This window comes from Salvelinus sp. IW2-2015, linkage group LG7, assembly GCF_002910315.2.
Source record: "Salvelinus sp. IW2-2015 linkage group LG7, ASM291031v2, whole genome shotgun sequence".
NCBI lineage: Eukaryota > Metazoa > Chordata > Actinopteri > Salmoniformes > Salmonidae > Salvelinus > Salvelinus sp. IW2-2015.
Window position 1 is genome coordinate 18,620,604 of NC_036847.1, and position 18,355 is coordinate 18,638,958.

Below are 18,355 nucleotides of genomic sequence, written 5' to 3' on the forward strand. Positions count from 1 at the left end.
CTAAACGCACTAAACGCAGTGCAAGGTGTGCAGCAGATGGGTAAATGTAATGATGTCATATATATTTCCTTAGATTATGTTACTTGCAATCAACCTCGGCCTAAGTGTTTTACTTTTTAACATAGATATGCTTTGAGGAGGACATTTGCCTCATGATTAAGTAAACATTTGTGGTACGTTTTCACTGAAATGTCAATGAATGTATGCATGGTATCTTMTATAAGTGATAGTTGTGGTAGTGTAGATGAGCCGTACCCTGGCTGTATATCGGCTAGTTGGGGTCTCTGAAGGGCTGTCTGTTTTGGGGCTCATGGACACCTTGGTGGACCTTCACAGGAACCGCACGACACGACAGGGTGAAGTCTATAGCAACCATGGGGAAAAACACAAATAAATAATAGTAATGTGGTGAAATGTACTTGATAGCGCTGAATTCAGCGACAGGACAAGGTGTAGGAAGGAACGAAACCTTGATTACCTGTTAATTCCAGATTTGCAGTTTAGCTGAAAGCTGTACCCTCATGCCTTATTGGAGCTAAAGATCATATCCACCCCCAAGGTTTCTAATGGGAGGAGAGTGCCAAAGTTGTTGTTGTGCTGTAATGGGAGGAGAGTGCCAAAGTCATTTTTGGGTTGGACCTCTGTAAACTAGGAGGAGAAAAAAACTGCTCAACTGATTAGTGCTCAGGCCATCCAAATCCTATGTCATGACTTGCCAGTCCTGAGATGGAGATCGGGGGTGCCAGCTAGACCCCCCCCCCCCTCTCCTGGGGCTGTTGGACAGTTTTATGATGGTCGTAAATACTTTCCCTTTGCCAAGCAGTATGGAGGGAGAGACCTTAGTAGAACAAAGGACCTTCTCCCACCAAACTCCTACCTCCCCAAAATTGGAGAATTAAACAATATTTATTTTCTTGCAAATCGTAATGGAACGTCCTTTTTCTCCAAGTGTTTAAAAGGATGYKCTGAAGAATTAACATATTAGACCAGAGAGCATGGAGCTGTAGCGACATGTTGAAATGGTTGAGAAATCTATCACTCTATAGACCAAGCAGACTAAGGCGTGAGCCGGATGTTGCAAAATGGTTATAAACTCAGAGTCGTACACCCAACATCTCCGTGACCAAAGGATTTGGACGATCCAGCACAGCTCAATCGTAAATACATAAATTTCATTCTTTATTTCCAAATGAGCGGTTATTAGAGTGCTTAAGATTTTGTATTTTTGTGAGCGTAGCTTCCCAATATCCGATAGAGTAACTCCTTTGTCTCACTTGCTCCCCCCTCCTCTCTTTGAATTCGCCACYGTGTTATAACCAAATTGTCCTGTTTTGTTAGTCTTCTAGAGACTATTTACTGTATAATGTTAGTGTGTATTTGTGTATTCTGTAACTGTTTAATTAGTTGGTAAATACATCAATTGAGACAATTTGTGTATCGCTGATTCATCAATAAAGTAGGGTTCATGCAGACTACAAGAAATTACGACGTTCAGAATGACCGATGAGGTAATAATACATTAATAAGTGACTGTAATCGATAAGATATGAAAATATCTGAAGAGAGTTAAATTGGGGAAATATTAACTCTTTAAACAACATTTTCCCGGGGTTCTCTAACTTCTTAGTCAATTAATGTTGCATGATTAGTTTAGACACATAATAATAATTACACATAAATAATATATTTGATATAACAGTCTAATGAAAAGTCACATCACGGCACATATGATCCAAACGCTTTAGTCCTGAGTCCTGACTGACTGAAAGCAGAGAACCTACATAGGGGCGGATTAGCTACTCCTGTCTCTTATACACATCTAGATGTGTATAAGAGACAGATACTGTGGAAGGATATAAGCATTGAGTAGGAAATGAGGTCAAAGGTCAATCCATAGGGCTGCTGTAAGTCAGGGAGATGGAGGACCGTACCTGAGGTACAGTATGCCCAGAAAGCCAAATTCCTGGGGCAGGAGGACAAGGCTCGTGAGACGCATGTTGGTCTTCACTTATTCGTAGATGGAGCAGTGGCCAAAGTCTACCTCTGTCCGGTCAAAGCACAGGTTATGACTGCATGGACCGTGACGGGAACAGGCCACACCTGAAAGCCCAGTGAAAGGAAGTAATTGTTTGAGAGTATTTATGCTTTTTTCTGTTTATGAAATAATATCCTATGCTGTCAATTTCTTTTCTATGSAAAATAACCCTTTCCATGTCCAAAAAGACTATGCATACTCACAACACCTCAAACACATAAACCTGTATCTGGAGGCATTTTATGAAGTTTGTTCATTTTAGTCCAAACAATTAGTAGTAATGGGTCCAAAAATAGAAGTCTATGGTCCAATATGTATGTGTTTCAATCCCAATAGGTGCACTTGATTACRCCTGGCACAATAGAAAMAATGAAATTGTCCCAAAAGTGCAAACCCTGCACACATAGTCCACCAGGCAAGCTAAATCAAGTGCACATCCTAAAGTAATAGAATCAAAGCAAATCCATTTTTGATCCAGGTGGAACAATTAGTCAATTTGTTTATTCCAAACCAAATCCCTGTGCCATATGTTGTGCACAACTCCACTCAAAACTAACACAATCTGTTGTCCTGAGAGCAGCRTTCCTGTCCATGTAATAATAATTCCCTGTACCGTATCTGGGCGCGGCAGATTACCTTGTTTTCCAGTCACGTGCTCAGCACCGGCGCTCTCCTGGCCAGCGAGGGCCAGAGAGGGAAGCCTGGAGAGGAGGCAGGGCTCAAGGCTGGGGGCACAGCTTTTAGTCTCTGCAGGAGCATCCTGGTGGTCTGCTTGTGGCTCTGTGAGAATTTAATGCCTCCAAATCCTCTCCTCCCCAGTATAGGGGTGTGGGTTTGGGAGGCGGGCGGAGGGGCATGTGGGACAGGGTGGGTAAGGTAATGATTTGGCTGAACGACTGCCCCGTCTCATTGAAGCCACRAAGTTTAAGGCCGACCGCGATACTACAGGCATTGTTTTCAGAAAATGATAATCTTCGTGGACAATCTTYGTGTAAATAAATAAGAAAACCGAAGACAGTCATGGTACCAGTCATTAATTCTATTACACCAGATATATGTCCTTGAGCGGATTATTTTAAAATCGMRCACAGAAGAAGTTAGAAAGATAATTCAGATGCTACTGGCAGCCTGCAGTACACCGGTCGACCTTCAACTTGAGATACTCAATGAGAGGGCGCAGCCCTGAGCTAGCCTTCAACATCACTTCCTCAAGTAGCTCAAACAGTGCATGTTATGTCTACATAAATCTCCCCGCTAAAACCGACTTCCTTGGCTTCAAATGCGCTATTGAGTCTTCACATAGGAATTAATGGTGTCACGTGATCAATGGCTTTGTCTATTCAAATACAGTCATTGGTGTGAAAGGAATTCAACAATCCCTGATAAATTTATAAAATGTTTGGTTTTACTGTTATCATACATCAATAGGTGGGTTGGTCTTTATTTGGGATATCCAGAATAATCCCTGCAGCATCACAAATAAGTGCCTGAAAATTATCCCCTTATGATTTCCAGTTGTAATATCTGATCAGCAGTATACATGCGAAACACCCAGAATGTAAAGCTAAAATAGAGGGGAAACATGAAAAAAACGTGTCAGGATTTGACCAGGATTGTTCAGGTTATGGTCACTAGATGCCCCCATTGCGCCTTTTTGAACCTTTTGTTTTTTCCCTTGTTCTAGTTATTATTTGCACCTGTGCCTCGTTTCCTTGTAGGTATTTAAACCCTTAGTGTTCCTTAGTTCTTTGCTCTGTGTTTGTATGTTAGCACCCAGCCCCAGCCATGCTGTGAACATATATTTCTCTAGTTGGATTTTCCTGAGGTACTCTGGTTTTGTTCTTGTTTATTTTTGATTATTCTTTTGAGGYTTGTTTTTCCCTGCTGTTCTTACCACTTTGTGGATTTTCATTGTATCTTGGAGGATATTCATTTTTTCTCTTGGCATTACTTTTGACGTTGTGGATTTATATTTTTTGCCTGAAGATCTTTTACCTTGATTAAACCACCGTCTCTAGTACTGCTGTGTCTGCCTCATCTTCTGGGTTCTGCCGACTATTAGTGACTGTTTCTCACACCGGGTCCTGACAAAACGAAGATTCCCAGATTATATTATCTAGACCTTTTCATTAAAACAATGTGGAATAACCTTTATGCTTGGCTCATTAGCACTCATGGAACAGCACAGGCCTTGGGGTGGTGGATCATTCTTGCTTGCCATCMTTCAGCGCCTTTGTCCTTCATGGGGACCTGCAGGAGGCTTGCTACTTATGAATAAGTACTCAATGCTGCCTTTTAGATTGAGATGGGCTGTTGTCTGTATGACACTTCACACTGTAGACTGTGGCCAGAATACAATCATTGCATATTGCAATTTTCCACAATGCAATCTCTAGAAGGCTGTCTTTGCAGTATTTGAGGCCAACTCCATCTCCCAAATTGCTTCCCTCTGTATCCCTGGCCTTTTGGGGACATTTTCAACAGATATTATCAGTGGTAGTTGAATGATACAGATTGTTTAATTTTTGTGCCACAATTGAATTCTGGCCTGTAAATTTAGAGCGTATTAGTGCAACAAACCTGATCAACCACTTGCACCGTCAAGGGGACTTCCAGCACTCCTTTTTCACTGTCAAAAAATGCCTTTGTATCCTCGGACATGGAACATCTAGGGGGGAAGAACAAAGTAGTGGGTATAAGAACACAGGAAATAATTATACATTAAAGGTAGACTCTGCAAAATGACACAATCATACACAGTGGGGCAACGTCCTGCTTATAAACAACAACAATCTGTCAAGGTTGCCACTATTGGAAAGAGCCAATGGTAGCAGTCTTGTTAGATTGGAATTTTGTTTTTGATTTCGTTAARTCGCCCCACTATGTATGATGTCATAATACAAAGTTTGCATCCACACATACAGTGGGGCCTGAAATGATTGACACCCTTGATAAAGATGAGCAAAATGAGTAAGAAAGTTTGTGTGAATCGTGAATAATGATGAGGGAGAAAGTTACAGAGGGTCAAAGATCATACTCCAAAGACATGCTAACCTCTCACCATCACCAATAACAGGGGAGCTAAGCATGTCTGGGGGGTATCTTTGACCCTCTGTAACTTTCTCACTCCACGTTATTCATGATGAATTCAAGATTATCCATAATCATGGTAGCATTCACATTAATGTAGAAGTATTTAGAAACATATTGTATTCTTATTTACAATAAAAGTGACTCCAAAATAACACAATAAATGATTTACCATAAATTTCTATTGGGCACAAAATAATATGAAACACAACCAAAACGAACTGCAAATGTATCCAACAAGTTTGTAGTGTCACAATTCRAAGAATATGGAACCAAATACTACACTTTTGACCACTTCATTTATAAGGATCTTTAGGGGCTACCCTTTTGAGAACACAAAAAAAACGTATTAAACAAAATGTCTTTCTCTGAGCAATTGTATTAGTATAAAATAACATATAAAATACAGTGCATTCGGAAAGTATTTAGAGGCCTTGACTTTTTCCACATTTTGTTATGTTATAGCCTTATTTTAAAACTGATGAAATAGTTTCCCCCCTCATCAATATAAACACAATACCCCATAAAGACAAAGCAAAAACAGATTAGATTTTTTGAGCAAATTTATGGATAATAAAAAACTGAAATATTACATTTCCTTAAGTATTCAGACCCTTTACTCAGTACTTTGTTGAAGCACCTTTGGCAGCGATTACAGCCTCGACTCTTCTTGGGTATGACGCTACAATCTTGGCACACCTGTATTTGGATGAGTTTCTCCCATTCTTATCTGCAGATCTTCAGGTTGGATGGGGAGCGTCGCTGCACAGCTATTTTCAGGTCTCTCCAGAGATGTTAGATCGGATTCAAGTCTGGGCTCTGGCTGGGCCACTCAAGGACATTCAGAGACTTGTCCCGAAGCCACTCCTGCGTTGTCTTGGCTGTGTGCTAAGGGTCGTTGTCCTGTTGGAAGGTGAACCTTCACCCCAGTCTGAGGTTCTGAGCGCTCTGAAGCAGGTTTTCATCTCTCTGTACTTTGCTCCATTCATCTTTCCCTCGATCCTGACTAGTCTCCCAGTCCCTGCCACTGAAAAACATCCCCACAGCATGATGCTGCCACCACCATGCTTCACCGTAGGGATGGTGCCAGGTTTCCTCCAGATGTGACGCTTGGCATTCAGGCCAATCTTGGTTTCATCAGATCAGAGAAACTTGTTTCTCATGGTCTAAGAGYCTTTTGGTGCCTTTTGGCAAACTCCAAGTGGGCTGTCATGTGCCTTTTACTTAGGAGTGGCTTCCGTCATGTGCCTTTTACTTAGGAGTGGCTTCCGCCACTTAACCAAAAAGGCCTGATTGGTGAAGTGCTGCAGAGGGGGTTGTCCTTCTGGAAGTTCTCCCATCTCCACAGAGGAACTCTGGAGCTCTGTCAGATTGACCATTGGGTTCTTGGTCACCTCCCTGACGAAGGCCCTTTTCCCGCGATTGCTCAGTTTGGCCGGGTGACCAGCTCAAGGAAGAGTCTTGGTGGTTCCAAACTTCTTCTATTTAATAATGATGGAGGCCATAGTGTTCTTGCGGACCTTCAATGCTGCAGAAATGTTTTCGTACTCTTCCCCAGATCTGTGCCTCGACACAATCCTGTCTCGGTGCTCTACGGACAATTCCTTCAGCCTCATGGTTTTTGTTCTGACATGCACTGTCTATTGTGGGACCTTATATAGACAGGTGTGTGCAATTTCCAAATCATATCCAATCAATTGAATTTACTACAGGTGGACTCCAATATCAATTTAATTTACAACAGATGTACTTCAATCAAGTTGTAGAAACATCTCAAGGATGATCAATGGAAACAGGATGCACCTGAGCTCAATTTCGAGTCTTATAGCAATGTTTTATATGTTTATATGTTTTTTTCTTTATACATTTGCAAAAACTCCCCAAATACAGGTGTGCCAAGATTGTAGCGCCATACCCAAGAAGACTTGAGACTGTAATCGCTGCCAAAGGTGCTTTAACAAAGTACTGAGTAAAGGGTCTGAATACTTATGAAAATGAAATATTTCAGTCTTTAATTAATACATTTGCTCAAAAATCGAAAAATCTGTTTTTGCTTTGTCATTATGGGGCATTGTGTGTAGATTGATGAGGATTTTAATGTATTTAATCCATTTTAGAATAAGGCTGTAACAACAAAATGCACTGTAGCTCAGTATTTTAATTCTTTATTTTATACAGTCATTATTGCTCATCTTTATCAAGAGCGTCAATCATTTTAGACCCCACTGTATGTCCCAGCCCTCAACAAATAAGATAATGCTCAGTGCGAGGGATAGAGAGACCATGGTGGAAAACGTTCAGCGTTTCACTTTAAAACCTGGACGACTATCCCCGTTTAGATCTGTAGAACCACTAGGGAATGCAAGAGAGCGTCATTGTTCTATCTGTGCTACTATTGGCTGTAGCCATGGTGATGTTGGGCGTAAGTACCCCTCAAAGAGGGCTCGCAGTTATACAGAGAGCTTATGTAAAGCACAATCTCCATCAATACCCCAGGTGGATAACTGCTCCCATGAGAGCACCATCTCTCTACTACTACGCAGCTAAGATTCTATTATCATGAAAACAATGGTCAGATGTCAATCCACAGTGAGGAGCACAATCCCAGCCCACTTCTGACTCCACGCTCTCTCTGTTTGGAAATGTTGACATACTGTATAGCTAGCTAGCTAAGTGAATTAAATATCACCAGCAACCTAACTTCATATTTGCTAGCTATCTTGATGTATTTATCATTGTAAAAAATTAACTCCAAATGCATTTGTAGGTAGCTAGCTAACAGCCATGGAGGAGGGTGAAAGGATAGCAGCCCCAACTGTCAAAGTGAGAGAATAGGCTATTCTGGATAGGGCAGGTGCTTTTGTGTAGTTCCAGTCCCTAGAAGTAAGGATGGAGATAATGCTAACATAATATTCAGTGCAGTCTAATGAAGTATTATTCTTGTGATGTTTTCTGTCCTCAGATACAGAGAGCTGTGAAAGTGTGTGTGTAGATGAAAAGGTACCAGTGAAGAGCAGTGGTTCTCAGTGCTAGTCCTGGCGACTCAAAGGGGTGCACATTAGCACTACACAGCTGATTCAAATGATCAACTCATCATCAAGCTTCAAGTGGTATTTCTGTATTAATTATTTATGCTATCCTTGATATGATCCTGCTGGTGTCACATGCTACACATGTGGGTGCACATGCATCTATCTATCCAATGTTAGAGATATTATGCTTTAGTAATCCACAATGACCTGGTGATGTAAAAGTCTAATAATGAAATTATCTTCCTATATATTCCTACAGATACCTTGTAACTGGAGATTCCTTCAAAACGATTGCCTAGAGTTACCGTGTAGGGCACTGCACAGTTGGGTGACCAGGGCCATCTGGGACTGCCTCCTGGGGGAATTCAGGCGTGTGAAGGCTACGTGTGTCCTGCATAACTTCATGAGGATAGAAGACCAGGAGGGGATCTGCAGCTCACCGCCATGTGCCAGAGGAGAGGTCTGCTGCTCTGCAGGATGTTTCAAGGATGGGGACCAAGGCAGCATGGGAGGCAAACCGTGTGCGGGAGATCTTCACCTCCTACTTCTTCAAAGAGGGTGCTGTTCACTGGAAACACCATAGACTACACTATGCCCAACCAAAGGCTCTTTAAAGACCCATCCACATTGCAATTAGAGTATTCTTCCATTTACTTAGCTATGTCTACTGCAGTTATTAAATTCCCAGTTTCTCTCCCTTTGATTTCTACTTCTCAGGTGAGGATGCTGTTTAGGTAAGGGTGATGTCTGTATAAGAGTCACCCATATTGAACACATTTAGAGCAATTAGACACACTATAACCCACAACTACACACTTGTGTATCAATTTGATTAATGGATTGTGTTGTGCAGTAAGCAGGCTCAGGTATATAACTGTGTCTTCTTCCAACCATGGAGAATAGTAAGACACTTAATTCTTTATATTTATAGAACTACATTATATTGTTTGTCCTCGTGTGTCTGTGCATGTTTTTCTGCAGCCACTTAGTGTGGACACCAGGTGAGGCCACACACACAGATTACTCTTGAACACTGTCTCTTCAACTACCTTCTTTTCTCAATAACAGTCTCTTTCCTTCACTTCATCACTTCTCCCTAAATCCTTTAGGTTATATCAGCTGTGTCGGTGAACCCCTCCCACATCTGAACTGGCTACATAGAGGTCACAGCATGATCAGAGGTGAAAGGTCTCTTGGTCAGGTCAACAGGAAGTATTATTAAAACCTCAAGAGGATCCACCCCTTTTTTTCCAGTTTTCCTCGAAAATGACATACCCAAATCTAACTGCCTGTAGCTTAGGACCTGAAGAAAGGATAGGCATATTATCGTGCACAGTTTTAGACTGATCCAATGAACCATTGCATTTCGATTCAAAATGCTGTATCTAGACTGCCCAAATGTGCCTAATTGGTTTATTAATAACTTTAAGTTCATAACTGTGCACTCTCCTCAAACAATAGCATGGTATTCTTTAACTGTAATAGCTACTGTAAATTGGACAGTGCAGTTAGATTAACAAGCATTTAAGCTTTCTGCCAATATCAGATATGTCTATGTCCTGGGAAATGTTCTTGTTACTTACAACCTCATGCTAATCGCATTAGCGCACATTAGCTCAAACGTATCGTGGGTGGGACATCAATCTGTAGAGATCATTAAGAGGTTAAAGAGATGCTTTACATTGAAATATAGATAAAGATGTAGTAGTCCCAGAGTAAATTATCCAAGGTCAGTTTTGAATTTCACCTCCTGATGATTATGATGACTGATAGTGTTAGAAACCCCCCCCCCCCACCACAAGGATTAATCATGCTATCTCTCTCTCCATCTGTTTCTCGTCTGCAGGTATGTTTTGATGTGAGAGAGGATGCCAAACCCCAGTCCAGTCATTGCCACCTCACCCGCTCTTAAGATAACTTTCGGTCCAACTGGGGGCCCTAGACTGGTTAGAAAACACCGYTAGAGACACTATTATGTAATTGTGATGAACTGAGAGAATATTAAGTTCAGTAGCACTGTAATTCATTAATTTGTTACTCTTCCTTGCTCCTCTGTTCTTACCTCTTTCCCTTTCTGTCTTTTACACTCTCTTACCTCTCTCTCCCCACCTCCTCTTTCTTCCTCTGTTTTTATAATGCACACCAGATGTGCATTGAAGTACAGATTTTACTTTTATTTATAATATAATATTACAATTATAATATTTATAATGCATGTATTATGTATTTATAACACTTGGATAATGAACTTCTTTCAAAAAAGTGTTTCACATTCTCTACTGATTGAAATTAAGTCTCTCATTTGATGAAATACTACACCTATCCTGTGTCCTCGGATCACTGCAGATGAAAGAAATTAGATATTGAGATGAATCGGTTTAGAGTATTTACCTGATGCATAGGAAGTGTAGTGTACTGTTTTTTAAATTATGTTTCTGTATATATGAATTATAAATCAGCCTTTAACTAGTTAAATCATGTTTCTAGTCTATTGCATAGTTACAATGTGTAACCCTATATTTCCCAGGACCAGGATTGGTAAACACTGTTGAAGTGTATACAGTAATTGTAATACAGTTGAAGTCAGAAGTTTACATACACTTAGGTTGGAGTCATTAAAACTCATTTTCAACCACTCCACAAATTTCTTGTCATCAAACTATAGTTTTRGAAAGTTGGTTAGGACATCTACTTTCATGACACAAGTAATTTTTCCAACAATTGTTTACAGACAGATTATTTMACTTATAATTCACTGTATCACAATTCCAGTGGGTCAGAAGTTTACATACACTAGGTTGACTGTGAATTTAAATAGCTTGGACAATTCCAGGAAATGATGTCATGGCTTTAGAAGCTTCTGATAGGCTAATTGACATAATTTGAGTCAATTGGAGGTGTACCTGTGGATGTATTTTAAGGCCTACCTTCAAACTCAGTGCCTCTTTGCTTGACATCATGGGAAAATCAAAAGAAATCAGCTAAGACCCCAGGAAAARAAATTGTAGACCTCCACAAGTCTGGTTCATCCTTAGGAGCAATTTTCAAACGCCTGAAGGTACCATGTACATCTGTACAAACAATATTACGCAAGTATTAACACCATGGGACCAYGCATCCGTCATACCGCTCAGGAAGGAGACACGTTCTGTCTCCTAGAGATGAACGTATTTTGGTGCAAAAAGTGCAAATCAATCCCAGAACAACAGCAACAGTAAACAGATGCTGGAGGAAACCAGTGGCGTGCCGTGGGCCTGGGGCCTAGGCCTTCAGTGAGGTACTACACAGTCCCACCCGAATTAATCCACCTCTTATTACCATCATTATGCCATGGCYYTAGACACTATACATTTAGACAGAAACGCAGTATAACCAGGCGTTGCGTCACCTTAAAATTTACAAATTGACATTTTTGGGTAAACAGTGTTTAACAGACAACTCAAGTTTGCAAAGCCAGTGTGGCTCCAAACACCAAATCGATCACTTGCAAATAATAGGCATTCCCAGCAGTACAGTTTGCAGTGCTTCTCGGAGCCTGTGAGCAATTGACAGCGCTCGTAGTTGAAACTTTGAAAGTGGCGAGCGAACGAACCCCTTTCCCGCCTGTGACAGGCTTTGTGGCRTCGGGCGACCTCTCCTTACAATGTCTAACTTTTCTTGAAAAGTTCGTCTTGAGAATGGCGTTATAATTATATCCTCGACCAAATCGATATCTTCTACTCCTTCCGCCATTGTGGGTTGAAAAAAACAGCTTAGTAGAACGCGAATTAATTCGTTTATCAAATTCAGTTTCCTAGATCTGCATAGACCCTGTCTCTTATACACATCTAGATGTGTATAAGAGACAGGTGTAACACTGGAGCCAGCCAGCAGGCGTACAATAGCCAACTCTAACGCTGATTGGTTGACACAAAATTTTAATTTCCATTCAATTTAAGCTACAAGCGCCCGCACTGTTGATTCTGAAGGCCTGAGGGCAGATTTYAGAACCCTGGCAACACATGATGGCTGAATATGATTGGATAAAAGATCTAACATAAAGACCAGCCCTCCAAATCTCAACCTGGGGCTGGAAGCAGTGCAACCAAGAGGAAAGCTATGAAATGAAGAGTATAACTCTTACTCTGGGGAATAATTTAATACATATTTGTGGGAAAATATATTTAAAAAATATATATATTCTGATGATGTTTAGGCCAGCAGAGAAGGCCTTGCAGGCCCTGAYGGCCCACCACTGGAGGAAACAGGTACAAAAGTATCTACTGTATACCTACAGTAAAAAAAGTCCTATATTGACATAACCTGAAAGCCTGCTCAGCAAGGAAGAAGCCACTGCTCCAAAACTGCCATAAAATGCCAGACTACAGTTTGCAACTGCACATGGGGACAAAGATCGTACTTTTTGGAGAAATATCCTCTGGTCTGATGAAACAAAAATATAACTGTTTGGTCATAATGACCATTGTTATGTTTGGAGGAAAATGGGTGAGGAACTGGTGCACTTCACAAAATACATGGCGACATGAGGAAGGAAAATGATGTGGATATATTAAAGCAACATCTCAAGACCTCAGTCAGGAAGTTAAAGCTTGGTCACAAATGGGACTTCCAAATGGACAATGACCCCAAGTATACTTCCAAAGTTGTGGCAAAAGGGCTTAAGGACAACAAAGTCAAGGTATTGGCATGGCCATCACAAATCCCTGACCTCAATCCCATAGAAAATGTGTGGGCAGAACTGAAAAAGCATGTGCGAGCAAGGAGGCCTACAAACCAGACTCAGTTACACCCGCTCTGTCAGGAGGAATGGGCCAAAATTCACCCAACTTATTGTGGGAAGCTTGTGGAAGGATACCCGAAACGTTTTACCCAAGTTAAACAATTTAAAGGCAATGCTACCAAATACTAATTGAGTGTATGTAAACTTCTGACCCACTGGGAATGTGATAATTCTCTCTAATATTATTCTGACATTTCACATTCTTAAAATAAAGTGGTGATCCTAACTGACCTAAGACAGGGAATTTTTACTTGGAAATAAATGTCAGGAATTGTGAAAAACTGAGTTTAAATGTATTTGGCTATGGTGTATGTAAACTTCCGACTTCAACTGTAGGTTGTAATATGGCAATTTTTTCCTGGCTTGGCTTCCCCGGTGATTTCACCCATGCACTGCTACTGCAGGGAGGGGCAATTGAATGCAAGCTTGAATCCCCGAGCTGACTAGGTGAACAAATCTGTCTATGTGCCCTGAGGCAAGGCACTTTTTTTACATATTTTTCTCTTGAATCACTAGGATCTGTACTATTTCATAATTATTATTATGTTTTTACGAAGATATTATGTATTTGCCAACATTTTCACAAAATTCTCCTTACGTCCAAAAAAGTAATAAWWWWWWTKTTTTTACATTGCTCATAATATAAAGGCCTGAGTTAAACATAACCATGAAAATATATGTTTTCAAATGTAATTATACTATTATTTGCTACAGACATTTTAAAACTGGTTTCACGAGAATCACCCAATTGCTCCAGGGTYACCATCAATAATGGCTGATCCCTGGCCATGACCCACTCTCCGAGGGTGTCTCAGGGATAGTGGGATATGCAAAAAAACAAATTTTCAATTCACATGCGTAAAATACACACTTGTACATGTATGAAATAGGACAAATGTAAGCACCCACCTAATTTTTATTATGTGAAATAGGGTTATGCTCAACCCACTCAGTTTTCCACCACAAATTACCAGAAAATGGCTGAAAAGAGTACAACCAGTGACATGCTTTTACACTATGATTTTACTATTCAATGTTTCTTAAAAGGAATAGTTTCACCATATTTAAACRAAAGTTCAGTTCACGGTTGACCTTAAAATGAGGTACAGCTATTTTTTTTTTACTTTAAAATGAATCACATGAAATAAATAGTAAATCTTCAGAAATTCCTATTTAAAGCAACAAAATAACTAGGGCTTTACAATGATGGTGAAGTTGGAGAAATGTTGGGTTTAAGTGGGTTAAAATCTTGTTAGAAGTCACAAAGAGTGCACAGAGGGAGATGTCAAAATGCTGAATTTCAGCATTTTAGCAAGTCTTTATTCATATAAAAAAATCTATTTTATAGAGTTTTCCATGTGGACTATGTTAAAGGAAACTTCATTTAACATGTCAGCTTTTAAAATGCAATATTGGTGCACAAGTTCTATTTAAAATATCAAAAGAGACGCAAAAGGGTTGTTTGCCGTTGCAAAGCCTTGACCAATCAGCACAGACAACTTATTTAAGGAAGCCCTTGTGTTCTCTGCTAATAGAATCTCTGGAAAGTCACTCTTGAATTAGCTTGGCAGAGTGGAAAAGCCTGACARGATGTCGCCAGACCCATATGCTGCTGAGGGGAAATGTTCGGATGGATGAGGTTTCAAGTTTTTGGCATTCCGCAATTTTACCTCATGCCACTCGGTAACCAGTTTATCCATTATAGCCTATATCTCCTCCAAATCTTACCCAAATAACACTATGCACGTGTACAGTCTTCAACAAGGTAATTCTAAGGGTACCGGTGTGGTGTGTAGAAAGCACTTATTGTGTGTAAAGTAAAAACACTATTCATTATATTATCCTCACATCAGCAGTCAAATATTAGGGTGACATTTCAATGAACATTTTATCGCCATCTGCCTGAGCCACAACACAAGTGGCAAAAAGATCCTTTTGGAGTAATTTCGTGTCACCGCTTAAAAAAGTCTAAAACGCAATAATCTGTACAGCTATAAGATCTTAATTTGATCAACCTGTTGCAGGAGAACTTTCCCGCAGGACATTTTTAACTTGTAGTGTATTTGAGGTACTTCTGAAGTTTGTAATTTCCATTTCGAAATTTCAGACTTGTTTTTTTGCTTACGAAAAATGTATCAACGCCTACAAAAGGCAGTTTGCTGGAGCAAACTGGCTCAAATTAAGATCATACATCTGTAGACCACCTATAATCCTAACAGTGGAAGGCTCAGCAGACTGACAGAGTTAGAGAGTGAGAGTGAGAGAGAGAGAGCGAGACATCCATCAGTCTCTGTGACAGCGTAAAAACAAACCACTGTCTAATTTTTGGGCAACGTTCGTTCTATACAGTGATTTAAACTTTAGGCTACCTGATAAAAGGCAGCACGGTATATTTGGACAAATACATACCTAGTCAATATGGGCTCCTGCTCAACATCAAAACAGTAATTATGAACAAGGATTACAAAACAGATTAAAGAAGATTAGCAGCATCCCATTTTGGAAAAGGAGGAAAAACACCCTTGACAACTCACATCCCCCCCCAAATCATATTCTTGACAAGACATATTTTTCCTTCCCTGTAACTCGCATACAGTAACATTTACAGATGTTAGTGTTGTAGACCAGTGAATGATGCACTGCATGCTCTGCAGAAGTTCTGTTAAATGTTATCTGGGTGATCACCCTTTTACCAGCCTGAGCTGGGCCACATCTCCCACTTTCTACAGATTAGACATAAACCATTTATGATCCAGAACAGGTCCCTGACCGCTGACCAGGGCCTGTATTCATAATGCTCCTCAGAGTAATAGTGCTGATCATGGATCAGGTCCCCCTTGTTCATATGAAGCAAAACTGGTCCAAGTATATAGAGTATGTCAAAAAAAGTGGATGAAGCAAACAATATCTGCCCGAAACAAAAAGCTAGGCTATTTACACCCACAGTATAAGAGATGATCTACTACTACATATATTCTGGCCTAGATATGTACTGTACAGAGAGAGAGAGCTGATAGAGAGAGAGAGAGAGAGACAGAGGGTGAGTGATGGAGAGAGGGAGAGAGAGAAAAGATAGACAATTGAGGCGTTTTTTTTATTTTATTTTAACCTTTACCTAGGCAAGTCAGTTAAGAACAAATTCTTATTAACAATGACGGCCTACCCCACAGTCTACCCCCGCGATAAAGACAAAGCAAGACAGAGCGAGTGAGAGAGAGAGAGAGAGAAACGATAGACAGAGAGAGAGCAAGAAAGACAGAACGAGAGCAAGTGAAAGTTCTAGGTCTGTGGAGTATTCTGCAGCCTGAGGTCAATCCGTCCTTGGTTCAGGAATGTACACTACATTTACACCCCAGGAGGTTGGTGGCTCCTTAGTTGGGGAAAACGGGCTCGTGGTAATGGTTGGAGAGGAATGGGTGGAATGGTATCAAATACATCAAACACATTGTTTTCATGTGTTTGATGACATTCCATTTGCTCCGTTCCTGCTATTATTATGAGCCGTCCTACCCTCACCAGCCTCCACTGACTACACTCACAGTGAGAATATATGGAGGAGAGGCAGAGGCAAATAAACGGCCGTCTGAAGAATATATAACAAATGACTCATCTAACAGTGAGATGAAACGGTCCTGCCTGCGCGGGTGGTGAGGATTTGGCCAACCTACGGCATCTTCTCACACAAATCTTACTGCCACGGATCTAGCAGTACCAAAGCTGCCAGTTTGGATGTCACATTCGGTTTAAAGTAACTGCACGTGTTCCTAGATTTCTATGAAATATGACCTATAATTGCTTATAAAATTAGTGAAATAGTTTTACTTTAAGACAAAAGAAACGCACACACACATGGTGCATGGTACAACCACCACCCACCAGCTGCAGCGCTAGTCGTGGTAGCCAAGCTAGTGTATGTGCTTAGGGCTGGACGGTATACCGTATGTTACGATATACCGGTATTGATCCAGGTGCAGTTTGGGTTTTTATGTTACCTTCTATAACGGTATTTGAATGTTTGGTTTGTTAAATGTGATACGCCATGTGCAACGTCCATTTTCATAGTTGACAAAAGTTGCAAAGTTCTCTCTCTCTCATGCCGCTTTCCACACAGACCTAGCCCTGCCCCCTGTTACTCAAGGAGCGCATTTGTTGTTCCTCGACCACGACCTTCTTGCATTCAGTTTGCATGGTCAATACAGTACATGCAACAATGTTGATGACAACGATGCTGCTTTCCCTTTTCTTCTTAATATACATCCACTAGCGTTCTATAATTACACTATTGGTTTGTTTCTTACATCTGAAAATGGCTAGTTTGTCTTTTCTTAGCAAGTTGGTAATACTAACTGCTAATTTGCTGGCTAGCTAGCTAATAAATGTACTGAGTTTGAACAAACGTAACTAGCTATACAGCCTGATAATACCAGTGATGGTGTAGACCTAAATCAGTATGTTGTTTGTTCAACAGTATCTTCTACATCAAAGAGGAATACGCAAATCATGAATATGTTAGCTACATGAAGTAGTTAAGAGAAAACATTCAATGTAGCCAAAGACTATAGGGTCCCCTAGGAAACACGTATTAAAATTTGTTCTGACCATGTCACAATAACTTGTTATGATATTGTGTTTAGAGGTAGGTGAAGGACTCAAGCGCAGGAGAACAGAGATGTCCGAGTAGCGTTTTTTAATAGGCAAGTCYACGAACATATAGGTCAGGTACAATACCAAAGTAAACACCCTCGACAAAAGAGAAACCAGTTACTCACGGAAGGAGGAAAACAACGCTCCTAAACTTATACACACTCGGTATAATACGTGAAAATAAATAAAGCACAATCTCAACGAGCAACATGACACGAATAATCCTGCACAAACCTAAGCAGGCAACAGGGGTACACACAGAAATTAAAGCAAATGAAACCAGGTGTGAAAGAACCAAAGACAAAACAAACGGAAAAGGAAAAAGGGATCGGTGATGACTAGTAGGCCGGTGACGCCGACCGCCGAGCACCGCCCGAACAGGGAGAGGAACCACCTTCGATGGAAGTCGTAACATAACTCCTCCTGACATTTTCAATCATTGTCATGTCAAACAACACTGTATTCAAAGTGCCCACTATTATATTCTAACTATAGAATTTGAATAATCATTCTATTTCCATGATCCCAACAGTTCACCCAAGTGTTTTGCTCTAAATCCCAAGTCAAATCGCAATTGCAACATTTAGTTAAAAATAAGGCCTAGATTGTTTGTCAATATCGTGCAGCCCTACGCGGCAGTGTGGAAATGACCTCAAATGAGTGCACGAAATGCAGAAATGTATGAAAATKGAAATAATTTATTGTTGAAGTTTAACTGAACAGTTTAACAATCAGAATGGCAAAAGACCATCGAAATCACTTAGAATGTAAACT

General features: G+C 40.5%; 1 long non-coding RNA gene across 1 annotated transcript; it reads left to right on the forward strand.

The window, feature by feature from the left end:
• The first annotated feature begins 1,008 nt into the window (after window positions 1–1,008).
• LOC139028007 (uncharacterized) lies at window positions 1,009–9,928 on the forward strand. The gene is made up of 3 exons (XR_011480141.1): window positions 1,009–1,157; window positions 8,088–8,235; window positions 8,417–9,928. It is a non-coding gene; the product is annotated as an uncharacterized lncRNA (long non-coding RNA).
• The last annotated feature ends 8,427 nt before the right edge of the window (window positions 9,929–18,355 follow it).